A 22,135-nucleotide genomic window follows, 5' to 3' on the forward strand; every position below is an offset into this window, starting at 1 on the left:
ATAGCGTGCTATCCCTCACGATCTTCAAATATTTATCAAAAAATTAATATTAACTACTATTATGGTTCATAAGAAAACCGAAAAAGACTTCTGGCCTTTCTACGTTTTTACATTTTTCTGTTACTGAATTGAATAGCATATTAGGTCTATATATTTTTATTTAGGTATATTCTTGACTCGTATGGATTCTAATTATTAAAATAATATAGTTTTTATAAATGTTGCTCAACAATTTTGTTTTTATTCAAATTATTCTTGAAAAATTTTATCACTAAAGACATGTTAAAGAACGTTAAGGATAGGTTTCCATGTGATTCTGAAGATTCACTGATGGATAGCGTGCTATCCTTCACGATCTTCAAATATTTAAAAAAGAAATATTATTATCTACTATTATGGTTCATAAGAAAACCGAAAAAGACCTCTGGCCTTTCTACGTTTTTTCATTTTTCTGTTACTGAATTGAATAGCATATTTAGTCTATATATTTTGTTTAGGTATATTCTTGACTCGTATGGATTCTAATTATTAAAATAATATAGTTTTTATAAATGTTGCTCAACAATTTTTTTTTATTCAAATTATTCTTGAAAAGTTTATCACTAATGACATGTTAAAGAACGTTAGGGATAGGTTTCCATGTGATTCTGAAGATTCACTGATGGATAGCGTGCTATCCTTCACGATCTTCAAATATTTATCAAAAAATTAATATTAACTACTATTATGGTTCATAAGAAAACCGAAAAAGACTTCTGGCCTTTCTACGTTTTTACATTTTTCTGTTACTGAATTGAATAGCATATTAGGTCTATATATTTTTGTTTAGGTATATTCTTGACTCGTATGGATTCTAATTATTAAAATAATATAGTTTTTATGAATGTTGCTCAACAATTTTGTTTTTATTCAAATTATTCTTGAAAAGTTTATCACTAATGACATGTTAAAGAACGTTAAGGATAGGTTTCCATGTGATTCTGAAGATTCACTGATGGATAGCGTGCTATCCTTCACGATCTTCAAATATTTAAAAAAAAATAATATTATCTACTATTATGGTTCATAAGAAAACCGAAAAAGACTTCTGGCCTTTCTACGTTTTTACATTTTCTGTTACTGAATTGAATAGCATATTTAGTCTATATATTTTTGTTTAGGTATATTCTTGACTCGTATGGATTCTAATTATTAAAATAATATAGTTTTTATAAATGTTGCTCAACAATTTTGTTTTTATTCAAATTATTCTTGAAAAGTTTATCACTAAAGACATGTTAAAGAACGTTAGGGATAGGTTTCCATGTGATTCTGAAGATTCACTGATGGATAGCGTGCTATCCTTCACGATCTTCAAATATTTATCAAAAAATTAATATTAACTACTATTATGGTTCATAAGAAAACCGAAAAAGACTTCTGGCCTTTCTACGTTTTTACATTTTTCTGTTACTGAATTGAATAGCATATTAGGTCTATATATTTTTGTTTAGGTATATTCTTGACTCGTATGGATTCTAATTATTAAAATAATATAGTTTTTATAAATGTTGCTCAACAATTTTTTTTTTATTCAAATTATTCTTGAAAAATTTATCACTGAAGACATGTTAAAGAACGTTAAGGATAGGTTTCCATGTGATTCTGAAGATTCACTGATGGATAGCGTGCTATCCTTCACGATCTTCAAATATTTAAAAAAGAAATATTATTATCTACTATTATGGTTTATAAGAAAACCGAAAAAGACTTCTGGCCTTTCTACGTTTTTCTGTTACTGAATTGAATAGCATATTAGGTCTATATATTTTTGTTTAGGTATATTCTTGACTCGTCTGGATTCTTATTATTAAAATAATGTAGTTTTTATGAATGTTGCTCAACAATTTTGTTTTTATTCAAATTATTCTTGAAAAGTTTATCACTAATGACATGTTAAAGAACGTTAGGGATAGGTTTCCATGCGATTCTGAAGATTCACTGAGGGATAGCGTGCTATCCTTCACGATCTTCAAATATTTATCAAAAAATTAATATTATCTACTATTATGGTTCATAAGAAAACCGAAAAAGACTTCTGGCCTTTCTACGTTTTTACATTTTTCTGTTACTGAATTGAATAGCATATTAGGTCTACATATTTTTGTTTAGGTATATTCTTGACTCGTATGGATTCTTATTATTAAAATAATGTAGTTTTTATAAATGTTGCTCAACAATTTTTTTTTTATTCAAATTATTCTTGAAAAAATTTATCACTAAAGACATGTTAAAGAACGTTAGGGATAGGTTTCCATGTGATTCTGAAGATTCACTGATGGATAGCGTGCTATCCTTCACGATCTTCAAATATTTAAAAAAGAAATAATATTATCTACTATTATGGTTCATAAGAAAACCGAAAAAGACTTCTGGCCTTTCTACGTTTTTACATTCTGTTACTGAATTGAATAGCATATTAGGTCTATATATTTTTGTTTAGGTATATTCTTGACTCGTCTGGATTCTTATTATTAAAATAATGTAGTTTTTATAAATGTTGCTCAACAATTTTGTTTTTATTCAAATTATTCTTGAAAAATTTATCACTAAAGACATGTTAAAGAACGTTAAGGATAGGTTTCCATGTGATTCTGAAGATTCACTGATGGATAGCGTGCTATCCTTCACGATCTTCAAATATTTATCAAAAAATTAATATTATCTACTATTATGGTTCATAAGAAAACCGAAAAAGACTTCTGGCCTTTCTACGTTTTTACATTTTTCTGTTACTGAATTGAATAGCATATTAGGTCTATATATTTTTGTTTAGGTATATTCTTGACTCGTATGGATTCTAATTATTAAAATAATATAGTTTTTATAAATGTTGCTCAACAATTTTTTTTTTATTCAAATTATTCTTGAAAAAGTTTATCACTAAGACATGTTAAAGAACGTTAGGGATAGGTTTCCATGTGATTCTGAAGATTCACTGATGGATAGCGTGCTATCCTTCACGATCTTCAAATATTTATCAAAAAATTAATATTATCTACTATTATGGTTTATAAGAAAACCGAAAAAGACTTCTGGCCTTTCTACGTTTTTCTGTTACTGAATTGAATAGCATATTAGGTCTATATATTTTTGTTTAGGTATATTCTTGACTCGTCTGGATTCTTATTATTAAAATAATGTAGTTTTTATGAATGTTGCTCAACAATTTTGTTTTTATTCAAATTATTCTTGAAAAGTTTATCACTAATGACATGTTAAAGAACGTTAGGGATAGGTTTCCATGCGATTCTGAAGATTCACTGATGGATAGCGTGCTATCCTTCACGATCTTCAAATATTTATCAAAAAATTAATATTATCTACTATTATGGTTCATAAGAAAACCGAAAAAGACTTCTGGCCTTTCTACGTTTTTACATTTTTCTGTTACTGAATTGAATAGCATATTAGGTCTACATATTTTTGTTTAGGTATATTCTTGACTCGTCTGGATTCTTATTATTAAAATAATGTAGTTTTTATGAATGTTGCTCAACAATTTTGTTTTTATTCAAATTATTCTTGAAAAGTTTATCACTAATGACTTGTTAAAGAACGTTAGGGATAGGTTTCCATGTGATTCTGAAGATTCACTGATGGATAGCGTGCTATCCTTCACGATCTTCAAATATTTAAAAAAGAAATATTATTATCTACTATTATGGTTTATAAGAAAACCGAAAAAGACTTCTGGCCTTTCTACGTTTTTCTGTTACTGAATTGAATAGCATATTAGGTCTATATATTTTTGTTTAGGTATATTCTTGACTCGTATGGATTCTTATTATTAAAATAATGTAGTTTTTATAAATGTTGCTCAACAATTTTTTTTTTATTCAAATTATTCTTGAAAAGTTTATCACTAAAGACATGTTAAAGAACGTTAGGGATAGGTTTCCATGTGATTCTGAAGATTCACTGATGGATAGCGTGCTATCCTTCACGATCTTCAAATATTTATCAAAAAAATAATATTATCTACTATTATGGTTCATAAGAAAACCGAAAAAGACTTCTGGCCTTTCTACGTTTTTACATTTTTCTGTTACTGAATTGAATAGCATATTAGGTCTATATATTTTTGTTTAGGTATATTCTTGACTCGTCTGGATTCTTATTATTAAAATAATGTAGTTTTTATGAATGTTGCTCAACAATTTTGTTTTTATTCAAATTATTCTTGAAAAAGTGTTATCACTAAAGACATGTTAAAGAACGTTAGGGATAGGTTTCCATGTGATTCTGAAGATTCACTGATGGATAGCGTGCTATCCTTCACGATCTTCAAATATTTAAAAAATAAATAATATTATCTACTATTAAGGGTCATAAGAAAACCGAAAAAGACCTCTGGCCTTTCTACGTTTTTACATTTTTCTGTTACTGAATTGAATAGCATATTAGGTCTATATATTTTTGTTTAGGTATATTCTTGACTCGTCTGGGTTCTTATTATTAAAATAATGTAGTTTTTATGAATGTTGCTCAACAATTTTGTTTTTATTCAAATTATTCTTGAAAAGTTTATCACTAATGACATGTTAAAGAACGTTAGGGATAGGTTTCCATGTGATTCTGAAGATTCACTGATGGATAGCGTGCTATCCTTCACGATCTTCAAATATTTAAAAAAAAATATTATTATCTACTATTATGGTTTATAAGAAAACCGAAAAAGACTTCTGGCCTTTCTACGTTTTTCTGTTACTGAATTGAATAGCATATTAGGTCTATATATTTTTGTTTAGGTATATTCTTGACTCGTCTGGATTCTTATTATTAAAATAATGTAGTTTTTATGAATGTTGCTCAACAATTTTGTTTTTATTCAAATTATTCTTGAAAAGTTTATCACTAATGACATGTTAAAGAACGTTAGGGATAGGTTTCCATGTGATTCTGAAGATTCACTGATGGATAGCGTGCTATCCTTCACGATCTTCAAATATTTAAAAAAGAAATATTATTATCTACTATTATGGTTCATAAGAAAACCGAAAAAGACTTCTGGCCTTTCTACGTTTTTACATTTTTCTGTTACTGAATTGAATAGCATATTAGGTCTATATATTTTTGTTTAGGTATATTCTTGACTCGTCTGGATTCTTATTATTAAAATAATGTAGTTTTTATGAATGTTGCTCAACAATTTTGTTTTTATTCAAATTATTCTTGAAAAGTTTATCACTAATGACATGTTAAAGAACGTTAGGGATAGGTTTCCATGTGATTCTGAAGATTCACTGATGGATAGCGTGCTATCCTTCACGATCTTCAAATATTTATCAAAAAATTAATATTATCTACTATTATGGTTCATAAGAAAACCGAAAAAGACTTCTGGCCTTTCTACGTTTTTACATTTTTCTGTTACTGAATTGAATAGCATATTAGGTCTATATATTTTTGTTTAGGTATATTCTTGACTCGTCTGGATTCTTATTATTAAAATAATGTAGTTTTTATGAATGTTGCTCAACAATTTTGTTTTTATTCAAATTATTCTTGAAAAGTTTATCACTAATGACATGTTAAAGAACGTTAGGGATAGGTTTCCATGTGATTCTGAAGATTCACTGATGGATAGCGTGCTATCCTTCACGATCTTCAAATATTTAAAAAATAAATAATATTATCTACTATTAAGGGTCATAAGAAAACCGAAAAAGACCTCTGGCCTTTCTACGTTTTTACATTTTTCTGTTACTGAATTGAATAGCATATTAGGTCTATATATTTTTGTTTAGGTATATTCTTGACTCGTCTGGATTCTTATTATTAAAATAATGTAGTTTTTATGAATGTTGCTCAACAATTTTGTTTTTATTCAAATTATTCTTGAAAAGTTTATCACTAATGACATGTTAAAGAACGTTAGGGATAGGTTTCCATGTGATTCTGAAGATTCACTGATGGATAGCGTGCTATCCTTCACGATCTTCAAATATTTAAAAAAGAAATATTATTATCTACTATTATGGTTTATAAGAAAACCGAAAAAGACTTCTGGCCTTTCTACGTTTTTCTGTTACTGAATTGAATAGCATATTAGGTCTATATATTTTTGTTTAGGTATATTCTTGACTCGTCTGGATTCTTATTATTAAAATAATGTAGTTTTTATGAATGTTGCTCAACAATTTTGTTTTTATTCAAATTATTCTTGAAAAGTTTATCACTAATGACATGTTAAAGAACGTTAGGGATAGGTTTCCATGTGATTCTGAAGATTCACTGATGGATAGCGTGCTATCCTTCACGATCTTCAAATATTTAAAAAAGAAATAATATTATCTACTATTATGGTTCATAAGAAAACCGAAAAAGACTTCTGGCCTTTCTACGTTTTTACATTTTTCTGTTACTGAATTGAATAGCATATTAGGTCTATATATTTTTGTTTAGGTATATTCTTGACTCGTCTGGATTCTTATTATTAAAATAATGTAGTTTTTATGAATGTTGCTCAACAATTTTGTTTTTATTCAAATTATTCTTGAAAAGTTTATCACTAATGACATGTTAAAGAACGTTAGGGATAGGTTTCCATGTGATTCTGAAGATTCACTGATGGATAGCGTGCTATCCTTCACGATCTTCAAATATTTATCAAAAAATTAATATTATCTACTATTATGGTTCATAAGAAAACCGAAAAAGACCTCTGGCCTTTCTACGTTTTTACATTTTTCTGTTACTGAATTGAATAGCATATTAGGTCTATATATTTTTGTTTAGGTATATTCTTGACTCGTATGGATTCTAATTATTAAAATAATATAGTTTTTATAAATGTTGCTCAACAATTTTGTTTTTATTCAAATTATTCTTGAAAAGTTTATCACTAAAGACATGTTAAAGAACGTTAGGGATAGGTTTCCATGTGATTCTGAAGATTCACTGATGGATAGCGTGCTATCCTTCACGATCTTCAAATATTTAAAAAATAAATAATATTATCTACTATTAAGGGTCATAAGAAAACCGAAAAAGACCTCTGGCCTTTCTACGTTTTTACATTTTTCTGTTACTGAATTGAATAGCATATTAGGTCTATATATTTTTGTTTAGGTATATTCTTGACTCGTCTGGATTCTTATTATTAAAATAATGTAGTTTTTATGAATGTTGCTCAACAATTTTGTTTTTATTCAAATTATTCTTGAAAAGTTTATCACTAAAGACATGTTAAAGAACGTTAGGGATAGGTTTCCATGCGATTCTGAAGATTCACTGATGGATAGCGTGCTATCCTTCACGATCTTCAAATATTTATCAAAAAATTAATATTATCTACTATTATGGTTCATAAGAAAACCGAAAAAGACTTCTGGCCTTTCTACGTTTTTACATTTTTCTGTTACTGAATTGAATAGCATATTAGGTCTATATATTTTTGTTTAGGTATATTCTTGACTCGTCTGGATTCTTATTATTAAAATAATGTAGTTTTTATGAATGTTGCTCAACAATTTTGTTTTTATTCAAATTATTCTTGAAAAGTTTATCACTAATGACATGTTAAAGAACGTTAGGGATAGGTTTCCATGTGATTCTGAAGATTCACTGATGGATAGCGTGCTATCCTTCACGATCTTCAAATATTTATCAAAAAATTAATATTATCTACTATTAAGGGTCATAAGAAAACCGAAAAAGACTTCTGGCCTTTCTACGTTTTACATTTTCTGTTACTGAATTGAATAGCATATTAGGTCTATATATTTTTGTTTAGGTATATTCTTGACTCGTCTGGATTCTTATTATTAAAATAATGTAGTTTTTATGAATGTTGCTCAACAATTTTGTTTTTATTCAAATTATTCTTGAAAAGTTTATCACTAATGACATGTTAAAGAACGTTAGGGATAGGTTTCCATGTGATTCTGAAGATTCACTGATGGATAGCGTGCTATCCTTCACGATCTTCAAATATTTATCAAAAAATTAATATTATCTACTATTATGGTTCATAAGAAAACCGAAAAAGACTTCTGGCCTTTCTACGTTTTTACATTTTTCTGTTACTGAATTGAATAGCATATTAGGTCTATATATTTTTGTTTAGGTATATTCTTGACTCGTCTGGATTCTTATTATTAAAATAATGTAGTTTTTATGAATGTTGCTCAACAATTTTGTTTTTATTCAAATTATTCTTGAAAAGTTTATCACTAATGACATGTTAAAGAACGTTAGGGATAGGTTTCCATGTGATTCTGAAGATTCACTGATGGATAGCGTGCTATCCTTCACGATCTTCAAATATTTAAAAAAAAAAAATATTATCTACTATTAAGGGTCATAAGAAAACCGAAAAAGACCTCTGGCCTTTCTACGTTTTTACATTTTTCTGTTACTGAATTGAATAGCATATTAGGTCTATATATTTTTGTTTAGGTATATTCTTGACTCGTCTGGATTCTTATTATTAAAATAATGTAGTTTTTATGAATGTTGCTCAACAATTTTGTTTTTATTCAAATTATTCTTGAAAAGTTTATCACTAATGACATGTTAAAGAACGTTAGGGATAGGTTTCCATGTGATTCTGAAGATTCACTGATGGATAGCGTGCTATCCTTCACGATCTTCAAATATTTATCAAAAAAATAATATTATCTACTATTATGGTTCATAAGAAAACCGAAAAAGACTTCTGGCCTTTCTACGTTTTTCTGTTACTGAATTGAATAGCATATTAGGTCTATATATTTTTGTTTAGGTATATTCTTGACTCGTCTGGATTCTTATTATTAAAATAATGTAGTTTTTATGAATGTTGCTCAACAATTTTGTTTTTATTCAAATTATTCTTGAAAAGTTTATCACTAATGACATGTTAAAGAACGTTAGGGATAGGTTTCCATGCGATTCTGAAGATTCACTGAGGGATAGCGTGCTATCCTTCACGATCTTCAAATATTTATCAAAAAATTAATATTATCTACTATTATGGTTCATAAGAAAACCGAAAAAGACCTCTGGCCTTTCTACGTTTTTACATTTTTCTGTTACTGAATTGAATAGCATATTAGGTCTATATATTTTTGTTTAGGTATATTCTTGACTCGTCTGGATTCTTATTATTAAAATAATGTAGTTTTTATAAATGTTGCTCAACAATTTTTTTTTATTCAAATTATTCTTGAAAAGTTTATCACTAAAGACATGTTAAAGAACGTTAGGGATAGGTTTCCATGTGATTCTGAAGATTCACTGATGGATAGCGTGCTATCCTTCACGATCTTCAAATATTTATCAAAAAAATAATATTATCTACTATTATGGTTCATAAGAAAACCGAAAAAGACTTCTGGCCTTTCTACGTTTTTACATTTTTCTGTTACTGAATTGAATAGCATATTAGGTCTATATATTTTTGTTTAGGTATATTCTTGACTCGTCTGGGTTCTTATTATTAAAATAATGTAGTTTTTATGAATGTTGCTCAACAATTTTGTTTTTATTCAAATTATTCTTGAAAAGTTTATCACTAATGACATGTTAAAGAACGTTAGGGATAGGTTTCCATGTGATTCTGAAGATTCACTGATGGATAGCGTGCTATCCTTCACGATCTTCAAATATTTAAAAAAAAATAATATTATCTACTATTATGGTTCATAAGAAAACCGAAAAAGACTTCTGGCCTTTCTACGTTTTTACATTTTCTGTTACTGAATTGAATAGCATATTAGGTCTATATATTTTTGTTTAGGTATATTCTTGACTCGTCTGGATTCTTATTATTAAAATAATGTAGTTTTTATAAATGTTGCTCAACAATTTTGTTTTTATTCAAATTATTCTTGAAAAGTTTATCACTAATGACATGTTAAAGAACGTTAGGGATAGGTTTCCATGCGATTCTGAAGATTCACTGAGGGATAGCGTGCTATCCTTCACGATCTTCAAATATTTATCAAAAAATTAATATTATCTACTATTATGGTTCATAAGAAAACCGAAAAAGACCTCTGGCCTTTCTACGTTTTTACATTTTTCTGTTACTGAATTGAATAGCATATTAGGTCTATATATTTTTGTTTAGGTATATTCTTGACTCGTATGGATTCTAATTATTAAAATAATGTAGTTTTTATGAATGTTGCTCAACAATTTTGTTTTTATTCAAATTATTCTTGAAAAGTTTATCACTAATGACTTGTTAAAGAACGTTAGGGATAGGTTTCCATGCGATTCTGAAGATTCACTGAGGGATAGCGTGCTATCCTTCACGATCTTCAAATATTTATCAAAAAATTAATATTATCTACTATTATGGTTCATAAGAAAACCGAAAAAGACTTCTGGCCTTTCTACGTTTTTACATTTTTCTGTTACTGAATTGAATAGCATATTAGGTCTATATATTTTTGTTTAGGTATATTCTTGACTCGTCTGGGTTCTTATTATTAAAATAATGTAGTTTTTATGAATGTTGCTCAACAATTTTGTTTTTATTCAAATTATTCTTGAAAAGTTTATCACTAATGACATGTTAAAGAACGTTAGGGATAGGTTTCCATGTGATTCTGAAGATTCACTGATGGATAGCGTGCTATCCTTCACGATCTTCAAATATTTATCAAAAAATTAATATTATCTATTATTAAGGGTCATAAGAAAACCGAAAAAGACTTCTGGCCTTTCTACGTTTTTCTGTTACTGAATTGAATAGCATATTAGGTCTATATATTTTTGTTTAGGTATATTCTTGACTCGTCTGGGTTCTTATTATTAAAATAATGTAGTTTTTATGAATGTTGCTCAACAATTTTGTTTTTATTCAAATTATTCTTGAAAAGTTTATCACTAATGACATGTTAAAGAACGTTAGGGATAGGTTTCCATGTGATTCTGAAGATTCACTGATGGATAGCGTGCTATCCTTCACGATCTTCAAATATTTATCAAAAAATTAATATTATCTACTATTATGGTTCATAAGAAAACCGAAAAAGACTTCTGGCCTTTCTACGTTTTTACATTTTTCTGTTACTGAATTGAATAGCATATTAGGTCTATATATTTTTGTTTAGGTATATTCTTGACTCGTCTGGATTCTTATTATTAAAATAATGTAGTTTTTATGAATGTTGCTCAACAATTTTGTTTTTATTCAAATTATTCTTGAAAAGTTTATCACTAATGACATGTTAAAGAACGTTAGGGATAGGTTTCCATGTGATTCTGAAGATTCACTGATGGATAGCGTGCTATCCTTCACGATCTTCAAATATTTAAAAAAAAAAAATATTATCTACTATTAAGGGTCATAAGAAAACCGAAAAAGACCTCTGGCCTTTCTACGTTTTTACATTTTGCTGTTACTGAATTGAATAGCATATTAGGTCTATATATTTTTGTTTAGGTATATTCTTGACTCGTCTGGGTTCTTATTATTAAAATAATGTAGTTTTTATGAATGTTGCTCAACAATTTTGTTTTTATTCAAATTATTCTTGAAAAGTTTATCACTAATGACATGTTAAAGAACGTTAGGGATAGGTTTCCATGTGATTCTGAAGATTCACTGATGGATAGCGTGCTATCCTTCACGATCTTCAAATATTTATCAAAAAATTAATATTATCTACTATTATGGTTCATAAGAAAACCGAAAAAGACCTCTGGCCTTTCGACGTTTTTACATTTTTCTGTTACTGAATTGAATAGCATATTAGGTCTATATATTTTTGTTTAGGTATATTCTTGACTCGTATGGATTCTAATTATTAAAATAATGTAGTTTTTATGAATGTTGCTCAACAATTTTGTTTTTATTCAAATTATTCTTGAAAAGTTTATCACTAATGACATGTTAAAGAACGTTAGGGATAGGTTTCCATGTGATTCTGAAGATTCACTGATGGATAGCGTGCTATCCTTCACGATCTTCAAATATTTAAAAAAGAAATATTATTATCTACTATTATGGTTTATAAGAAAACCGAAAAAGACTTCTGGCCTTTCTACGTTTTTCTGTTACTGAATTGAATAGCATATTAGGTCTATATATTTTTGTTTAGGTATATTCTTGACTCGTCTGGATTCTTATTATTAAAATAATGTAGTTTTTATAAATGTTGCTCAACAATTTTGTTTTTATTCAAATTATTCTTGAAAAGTTTATCACTAATGACATGTTAAAGAACGTTAGGGATAGGTTTCCATGCGATTCTGAAGATTCACTGAGGGATAGCGTGCTATCCTTCACGATCTTATATTATTTAAAAAAGAAATAATATTATCTACTATTAAGGGTCATAAGAAAACCGAAAAAGACTCCTGGCCTTTCTACGTTTTTCTGTTACTGAATTGAATAGCGTTTTAGGTCTATATTGTCGTTTAGGTATATTCTTGATTTTTTATCTTTTTTAAAAAATAATAAACTATATTTTCTTTAAAAAGTTATGTATGCAAAGTATGTGAATTCTTACAAAATTCTATAATGATTTTAAGTGATAAATTTTTTGCAAATATTATATTGAACTAGTATAAGGATGTACATAAGCTTTTCTTCTTATGTTATACAAATGATTGTTTATTTCTTATTTTTTATGTTGTATTAAATAATATGTAAAACGTTTAAAGTTAGTTAAAAAGAGACGGAAATTGTTTTTGGTTTTGAAATATTATATATTACAAAAAAGTATGAAATAAACCCCATCGTGAAACTAATATCAGCTTCACGCCGAAACTAAACAGTAACATTAATAGTATCATAATTTTATATTTGGAATAATTTTAGTCGGATAAATATTTATATTCATATTTTATTTAAATAGATGATGGTCTATGTGGATTTTTATTTTTTTTAATTGTTTACTTATAAAGGCAAATTATTAAATTAAATTAATAACTAACTTGACTAAATTAACCAGACCAGACTAGACGGAATTCCACAGTTTCTTCGATATATCTTATAAAAATACTATGTAAGAGAAGTAATGTACTTTGTGTTTGATAGTTTGTTTTAAGTGGGGGGGGGGGTATGGTTAATTCGTGCAAAAAACGGCAAATTTTTGTGAATTTTTTTTGACGTCACAGTTAAAATCTGTTAATTAAAACTAATGGTACATTAAAGTATAACATTCGAAGAATATTGTGTATAATTTTCATGTAGAATACGGCAATGGCGGCAATTATTCGGAAGCGTCTCGGAAAAAAGTAGAATTGCGGTGCCCCTCATAACTCGATGCTGGATCATCCGAAATTAAAAAAATCAACTTCTTTCGTTAGATAGTTGCTTTCCCCAAGTAATGCTGGGAGGGTTTTTTGAAATTTCAATTTTTCACTTTTTGGGAACACTTAAAAGGGAAAAACGCGATTTTTGCGAAAAAAATCGGCTAATTTGTTATTGTAAAATAAAAAATATTAACAAATTTGAAAAAATCTCTCCAGCGTTACCTCGTTAGTTATGTACTGAAATAGTGTTCATTATTTCAAAAGGATCGGTGTAGTAGTTTTGAAGTTATGATGGTCACCGACTTTGAAAACGTGAGTTGTGGGAAAAACGCTTTAAATTTAACGATAGTGCGCTCGGGCCGGGCAGCTATAAAATTCCGACAACTCGTAACGTCGTCATTTTTGTTCCGATCGATTTGAAATTTTGACACAATATTCTTGAGATATTATGCATTCAGTTAACAAAAAAAAAAAAAAAATGTTTAATACCCCCCCCCCCCTTAATCACACGCTTGTTATATATATATATATATATTTCCCTTTTTATTTTAGCTTGTATAGCTAGTTTAACAAAACTAGATGTTGTAAATTTAAACAAATTCAATAAAATCTTAACGGGTCATTAGTTATTTTGTATTTAAGATAATAAGTATTTAGTAGTTACTTTTTTCTAACAATTATTTTTAATTATTATTATTTTCTGGTAGTGGTAATTTTTTAATTTTTTTAGTGTTGTTCAATATAAAGTAAGTTGTATTAAAATGTTCTCTATACTCTAAAGTTGATAATTGGAGGTTCCCCCGGCGACACACGGATCACCAATACGATAAAGCATAACAACCAGTTTGTTGTATGCGCTGATAATAGTAACATTACTACCTAAATACGCTATAGAGAACTTGTTTTGTAGTTAAAGGTTGATTCAAATATTTAATGATATTATATTATATAACCGAAAGTGTTGCTTGAGATTTTTCTAGACATAAAAACTAGGCTGGTGTCACTGGTAAAATAAAAACAGGCCTGTAGTATGTAAACTTTTACTAACTTAGTGAAAGTAATTTGAATTTGAATAGTATAAATTATTTTATTTATTGAAATAAAATAAGCTGCAAATTAATAATGATTAATTTGGAAAATTGGTTTATGTAAGAGTTTTAAGAAACGACATTCACTAAGATACGATGCGAAGGCTGAAAAAAATTGAATGGAAACATCTTATTTAAATTTGATATTTGGTAGAAACGGTAGTAATATTAATGGTACTAAAAGTATTTCTATACGTTTTTCAAACACTAATTTTAATTTTTTTTTTTAATGCATTAACAAAATAAGCAATTAAACTGACTTAATAATATTATTTTTTCGATTTTATTGTTATGGATGAGTGTAACGACGTTTTGATAGCCCTCGTTAAGCTGTCATTTATTATACAAAATTGTTTGGTACACGAGTCCAATCATTTTTCACACCCGCACCCTCCAAGCCTCCAGGGTAGGTGTAAAAGAAAAGAGGGCAATGTTTTATAAACAACGACTGGCGGCTAAAGGTAGGTGCTTTTTATGTCGGTAGTTAAATTAATCTATGCATTTTTAAAAAGTGTAAAAACAGTAAGAAGCCTTAGGTTTATCGTTGCCATTGCGATTTAGTATAAATCTTATCATTATGCTGATTGGACTTTCGTTTTATAAAGTTAAAAAGGTATACCTGATATGAAAAATATAATTAATTTTGATATGTTATAGTATATATTTATAGACTAGTATAATTTTTGTTAGTCAAATCGATGATCTAAGTAGTTTTTGAGAACTGATATTTCAAAAGTAATCCAACGAATTATTTCATAATAATTATGTTAAATGCTAATTTAAAATTGACAAATTTCTCAAGAGTTTGTTATAACTCGGTTCATTTCAGGTTATGATTATTTTATTAAACAATTATGATTTAAATAATTTTGGAAAAAACTATTTAAGAATTAATGCATTTATTTGCTTTATTAGGCCATATTTTGAACTTAGTCATAGGATGTGTTTTTGTATAATAATCGACAGCATACACATCATGCGATCAAATTATACATTGTAAAGATATAAAATCTACTTGAACCCTAAACCATAAAAATTATACACTTCTTGCGTACAGACTCCAGTCTGTTGTTAGCGCTGAAGATGACAACATCGTTGTCGTAACACGTGTACGCAAGAAGTGTATAATTTTTATGGTTTAGGGTTCAAGTAGATTTTATATCTTTACTATATATTTAACCATAAGTTTGCTTAACAGTTTTTTCTAGAAATTATACATTATTAACTATTCGTTTGTAAATTAGCTCTACTCATATGATATTATTTTTCCCTCAGAAAAAAAGTTTAAAGTTAACTTGGAAATTTATAAAAGTACACGTCGTTGCAGTACTCGTTTTGTTTCTTTTGGACTCATGATATATGGATATATGTATATATGATAATGGATATATGTATTACACCATATGATACGAAAACTTCTCTAAGAAACTTTGGAGTTTTGCTCTAAGGACAAAATATTGGATACTTTTTATAAATTTCCCATAGTTCATGTACACGCGATATTATTAATATTTAACTTTGTTTGATATTTGTTCTCTCATTTGCATACACATATATCAATCCACATTACTCACACTAACATTAAAGCTATATTATAACAATTTGTACTTTAATGTTTATATAAAAACTTAATCATAACTGTCATTATAATTAAAAGTACATATAGGACAATAATATCATAGTTAGCAAAAATGTATTTATTTATTATACACGTCATGCCCTACAAATTATTTACATTTTCTTAGACAGGTCTGGTAGGGTAACTTTTAGTTTTAAAACGGATTTGGCAATAATTTTGTGTTTTTTCCTGTACATATTTTTTGTTACCTTTTGATCTGTGTTTGTTTTTTTGTTGTTAAAAGTACCAGCTACAATGTTTTGCTTTAAAATCCTCAAGTGAGAGTAGTAGCTCAGAATTGTGACCAATAGTGTTTTAATCAATAAAACGATAATTAGTTTGTCTTACAATATTATATTGATAGAATACGCATATTTTAAAGTTTAACAGTATCAAGCTAATTTCATAGTTATTCTACTGTAGATGTTAAGTATTGTAAATTAAATGTCTTTCACAAGTCATAAATATATTCCTTATGAAAGAAACAACACGTTTTAATTTCGAACGTCCACTGGAGGATAGCGTACCTACTATCCAACACGGCATTTTACTCAAAATTTTACCAGACAGAGGTCTTTCTTTCATAAAGAAATGGGCCTTAAAGTTTTTAGTTATTTCTACAGTATAGTTGTTAAATTTAATAATATTTTATTGTAAGTGGAAATTATATTTATCCATTTCGAAAGATAAATAAAATGCATCATTGCAATCAATCACAGTTGTATTGCTAATAAATACAAAGTAATTGTACTTGCATAATGAAGGAACTCTTATAAGTTTGAAATTAATGTAGAATTTTGAAACATAAAACTGGAGTTTAATTCGCCACAGATTGCGAAAACGCTAGGAGTCTAATAATTTATTTAAGGGGACGAATAGGAATTTTGAATCGAGGATAGATAGCTAAAAATAACGTGTCAGCTGCCAATATTCGGTTAGTTTCTCTCTTTTCACGGGTATGGAAATAAATTGATTAACCCGTGAGAAGGATAAGAAAGACGAGTAGAAAGTATTTATAGAGCTGTGGTCGAAAAAGTTTAAATTTAATTTTATGTTTTCAAAACCAACAGTAGTGAAAATTGGGATGCTGACGCGACAGCCGATAGAGATCCATTGATCATGTTCCCGCTGATTCTGTCAAAATTACATTAACGCCTTATTGTAGTTTATAAATTACCTTCAGATGATTACAATGACATACTACGGCGATTGTGTTTTACTATTTCTCGCACAAATAGAAAGTGTTTTATGAAGTTTCTGGCTAAATAACGCTGTAACAAAGTTTTTTTCATCATTACATATAACAAAAAGTTCGTTTCCGACAAAAGTTCTCAGATAAAAAACAGCGTGTACTTTTTAGCAGACGTAAAACATTAATCCAATATTAATAGACATATAAAATATTTTCAATTTAACGCTTAGCTGAAATTTATTTTCAGTTTATAATATTTTAACTAATATAAGCAAAAAGCATTTAAACATACAGCGCTCCAAGTAAGTGTCTTAATGTCATCTGCCTCTGCCAAAAATAATTTTTCAAAGATATTTTCTCATTTTTGAGTGACCGTGTGATTTATATTGTTTGTTTAATTATTTTATATTCATTTACACTTATTTATGTTGTCCTACGTGTTTTTTTTAACACGTGGTTACGGTTACCTATATTATTTTGAATTAAATGTCGTTTCATTTGCATGGGCGTTAATGTCTTACAACAAAAATGTTCGCATGTAAAAAACACTTGTATATTGTTTTTATAGTAAAGTGCCTAATAAAGTACCCAAGAACAGCGGGTGATAAGTAATTTGTATTCCTGCAGTCAAGTTTATAATCATTGTTTCAGTGGTTAAATTATCGTTATAAAATAAAAAATAAAAAATTCATGTAAAACAGTTAAGCAAATTACACCATAAATTATATTTCACACATTTTACATGTTCAAATTCGTGTGGGTAGAGAAGCTGTGATATCCATATAATGGTGTAGAAACATACGTAAATTTAAACATTTGAATATTATGTAAATTACTACTTTGACCAATTTCCCTAGCATATATTTCACATACCCTAACATGTTAAACATGTAGGTATTAGTTTTGTACATTTCATAAATGTGCAACTGTCAATAACTATTATGAATACGTACAAAATGTATGAATACTTACGCGGTGTGTGGTTAATATTGAAGTAAAAAAAAAAAAAATGTTAAGTATGATAAGATTTATTAACTAGATTAGATGGTTATTTTAAAAATGTTTCTGATAAAGATATGGTATTTGAACTTTTAACAATTGTGTTGTATTTTTCAATATATTGTTTTTAGTAACTGACATTATTAATAGTTCATAATATGTATTATTATATAATAATTATATGTGGTAACAAACTAGCTTTATACATACTATACATATGTTTATTACATTAGTGTTTCTAGGGTAAACGTCCAACGTAAATGACCATATCAAAAAAATATTTTGTTGCAAATCATAATTACTATAAAACAAAATTGTTATGAATTACATGTATTGCATTATGTAGATAGTTTTATTTTGACTTGTCCAATTTTATTATATTATCATTATTATGCTATTACAAATTAATTATGGTTTAAACAGTTAATCTTATGAATGAATGTAGTTTCTTGGTGTTCTCAAGAAATCTTCTAGTCTTAACGATCTGGGAAATAATTTGGAACCCGTTAAAGCATTTTTACAATTTAAGATATTACTTTTTTCAATATGGGAAAAAATAAAAGCTTTTTGTGTTAAATATGCGTACATTTATACTTACTGGTTACTACTTACATTGCGAACTATTTGTAGGGGTTCGGTCATTTATCAGCTGAGACGATTGTGCAGCACTATGTATATGAAGTGTTACATACTTGTATATAAAAGTAAATATGTAATACGTTTCATATAGTATTTTTTTTTTGACTTCGTGAATCGTGAGTTGACTGCACAATTTATTTTTAACAACTATCATAATGTTTATTTATAGTACAATTTTTAAATGTTCAAGTTTCAAAGTTGAAAACGTTAAGCATTGTTATGTTATAGTAATTTCGAAACGGTTTGTATAACACTTTATACTTCACGGTTTAATTTTCATTCGCCTAGAGTTACGAGGATTTAAATTTAATAACGGTTTTATAGGTTATTAATATCGTTGTTATCTATCACAATGATATGTCCATAGTTAATTATCTATCCAACTAGATAAGTACAACTTTAATTGGGCTATGTCCAACTCGTGCTGCATTTGTTTATTGGATAATAAACTATAGTAATATATATCTTTATAGGTCAAGATATAATGGTTAGTTTAGGTGTCGTTTTACCTCGTTCAAAATTGTGTAAAGACTAAAGATTAAGTGGTTTTAACTAGATTTCTTTAATTTGTGAAAACTTTGAGTATTTAGTATTTACGTTGCATATACCGCCCATAATTTTGTTTCATACAAACAAATCAAGTTTTCCTTAAAGAATCTGAATAAAACGTCTAGATCTTATATTTTTAAAACTTGTCGACTGGTGATATTTGTAGAAATAAAAAAAAACTCTCCTAAATAAAGTCTAAAAAAATATTTCAAAACTCTTGCATCGAGCTAGAGTGGGTGCAAAAAGTAATCTACAACGTCTCGGGACCTGTCTACTTGGAATTTTTTAAGTACGTTGACTTATAATTCTATGGTGTGCACTTTTCTGTTATTTAAGCACTTAAGATCTTTGAGTGTTGAACACGTTGATGTTTTTGACATTATAATTAACATCTATTATTAAGCACGTCTGGCCATATCTTCGGAAGCATTTCCAACAATTAGCGGATAGTAAAATAAGTAGAAAGAAATAATTAATTAGCGTGGATTAAAATATTAAGATCGAAAAAAACGCAACGGATTTGGTTAGTTAAAACTCGCCAAAACACAATAGTCTGCATCTTATGCCCGAGTCTCGCGTAAATATCTGTTTACGAGAGATGTTAATTAATTATTTAATCGATATACTTTTAACGACAGACATTATTAAAATATTCCGGAGTTGACAGCTAGTCAACTAGTCCGGAGTCGAATAATTGTTTAAAACAAATCAAGCTAATTGATCTTATTTCATAACTTGAGGTGTATGTAAATATCTGTGTTCTGATTACATTATACACATACTTGAGAAATATATTGTGAATGGATTATTTCTTTAAATTAAATTTTACAAATTTGCTAATTTATATGAATGCGAAATAGTATTATTTTTTACGGTGATGAAATAATGTAAATTACGTAAAAAAGTATATTTTTATTTATCCAATTTATGTTAAAAAAATATATATATAATTCTACTTTTTTTAATTTTTAGTCCATATAAGATTAATTGTTTATTAGGAAAATAATAGAATCAACTAAAGATTTAATTAGCGATTACTTAATAGATTAGGATGTTATTTAAAATTATACGTTAACTATCTATTTAACTAATTAAAATTGGTTATGTGAGGTTGAAACGTTCATTTTAACAGATTTTATTTTCAATAAAATTAAAACTACTTTGCATACAAAAATTTAAACATTTTATGGTACACGTAGCCGATAGTACAGGGAAAATCACTTTTAGACATTTGTTACACCAAATATTTAAGTATTACAATGATTTTTAAAATTGCGTCAGTGGATAGTGGTAGTTTACCACTTGACCAATAGGCACCACCTATAAACTTTGTAAATTATTACCCTAACGTACTATTTAAAGTTCTATTAATTTAAAACTTATTTAGTTCATTCTTCAGTTAATATCACGAACCTTTGTGTTTTTAAGAAGTCGGAAATACTATTTTGGATACTACTGGATAAAATAAAATAAATATGGAACTTGCGTGCCGTTTTATTCGAGTTCAGTGTACTAAGAAAAAAATATATTTAGTTAAGAAAAATAAGCGACTCTTAAAATTCTTGTTGAGCATTTGAATATAATATAAAGGAAAAAGTTTAAAAGTAAAAGTTGTTCAAAAACAATATAGTTCTCAAAACGTGTAACTATAGCTATCGAGTATGCTTTTAACATGTAAGTTAATTGTCCATAGTTTAGAACTCGAAGACCTATAACCATAACGATTTCACGCACGGGTTGGCATAACATTTTTTTTTTTTTTAGGATGGCTTAACGCTGCTCTATCAAGTGTTAACGTTGCTTTCTGTTTTTGTTTGACATACCTACTTTATTTTAATGAAAATTGTGTAAATTGTAAGGTTTATCATATGTGATATCATAATTCTTTAGTAGGAACTTATTTTGTGTTATGTATTTGTTCAATGTTAGAACAAAACTTAATGTTAGGAAGGATTATTACAAATTATACAAACGACGCTTCATCCGTTTAATAATAATTGAGGCGCCTAGAACACAAGGGGTATAAATGACATTTTTACAAAATCTGAGTTAAGTCCGCTAAATTACAAATTGTCCATTTTATATGGTGGTAAAGATATATAAATGAATTATTCATCATTTACTGTGATCCTGGTAGTAAATCACCTAACACCTAAACAAAATCGCCATATGGATGTAAACTTTGAGCTTGATTTTCTCGAAATCAATAAAATGTCACTTATACCCCTTCTGTTGTAGGTGCCTCAATTTAGTTTTGTAAATCCTAAGGTTATCTAAAATTGTAAAGATATAGTTTTACATTAACACATTGTGACATATATTTTATAACGTGATAACAAAATACTTTTTAAGTTTTTTTTTTACTAAGTTTGTTTTTAATTAAGAAATTTATTGTGTGACTAGTATGAAGAAAATTGAAATGACTTAAACGTGTTTACTCTATTATGGGGTAATACATAATATATGTGATGGTTTTTACACTATTTTTTCTTTAATTATTTCCCTACAATAATTCGAAAAATAGTAATTTGTAATACTCTTCACGTGTTCTCAACTTGGATGTAGATAATGTTCAGTAAACGTATGTAGAAAATGAGAATGTTGTTAGTAATAAGAAATAATTGTAGTTCAGATTAAGATCAAAACATAAAATAATACCTTTACACACATATTTTAATAACCAGGTTTTCTTCATTCCTTGTACTTCAATAGGTTCTTAGTTGTTACACTTAAAAATATTAATGAGAAATGAATCCTACATCTTTAAAACCTAAATGTTAAATAAATTAAAAAATGTCAATTAGCGGTCTCTAG

The 22,135-nt window shown here is 27.7% G+C and overlaps 1 long non-coding RNA gene across 10 annotated transcripts; it reads left to right on the forward strand.

The window, feature by feature from the left end:
* The first annotated feature begins 791 nt into the window (after positions 1-791).
* Positions 792-12,241, forward strand: LOC126844508 (uncharacterized). Of its 10 annotated transcripts, none has more exons than XR_007686584.1 (3): positions 792-829; positions 3,474-3,610; positions 7,251-7,277. It is a non-coding gene; the product is annotated as an uncharacterized LOC126844508 (long non-coding RNA). The 10 variants fall into 10 exon arrangements; XR_007686585.1 differs by lacking the exon at positions 792-829 and adding an exon at positions 1,456-1,493; XR_007686583.1 differs by lacking the exon at positions 792-829 and adding an exon at positions 1,673-1,818.
* Positions 12,242-22,135: the final 9,894 nt, after the last annotated feature.

The sequence above is a fragment of the Adelges cooleyi genome, unplaced genomic scaffold (genome assembly GCF_023614345.1).
Source record: "Adelges cooleyi isolate 19-005CV unplaced genomic scaffold, UGA_ACOO_1.1 ACOO_flye_CR_arks_rails_tigmint_CR_PRNA_651, whole genome shotgun sequence".
Taxonomy (NCBI): Eukaryota; Metazoa; Arthropoda; class Insecta; order Hemiptera; family Adelgidae; genus Adelges; species Adelges cooleyi.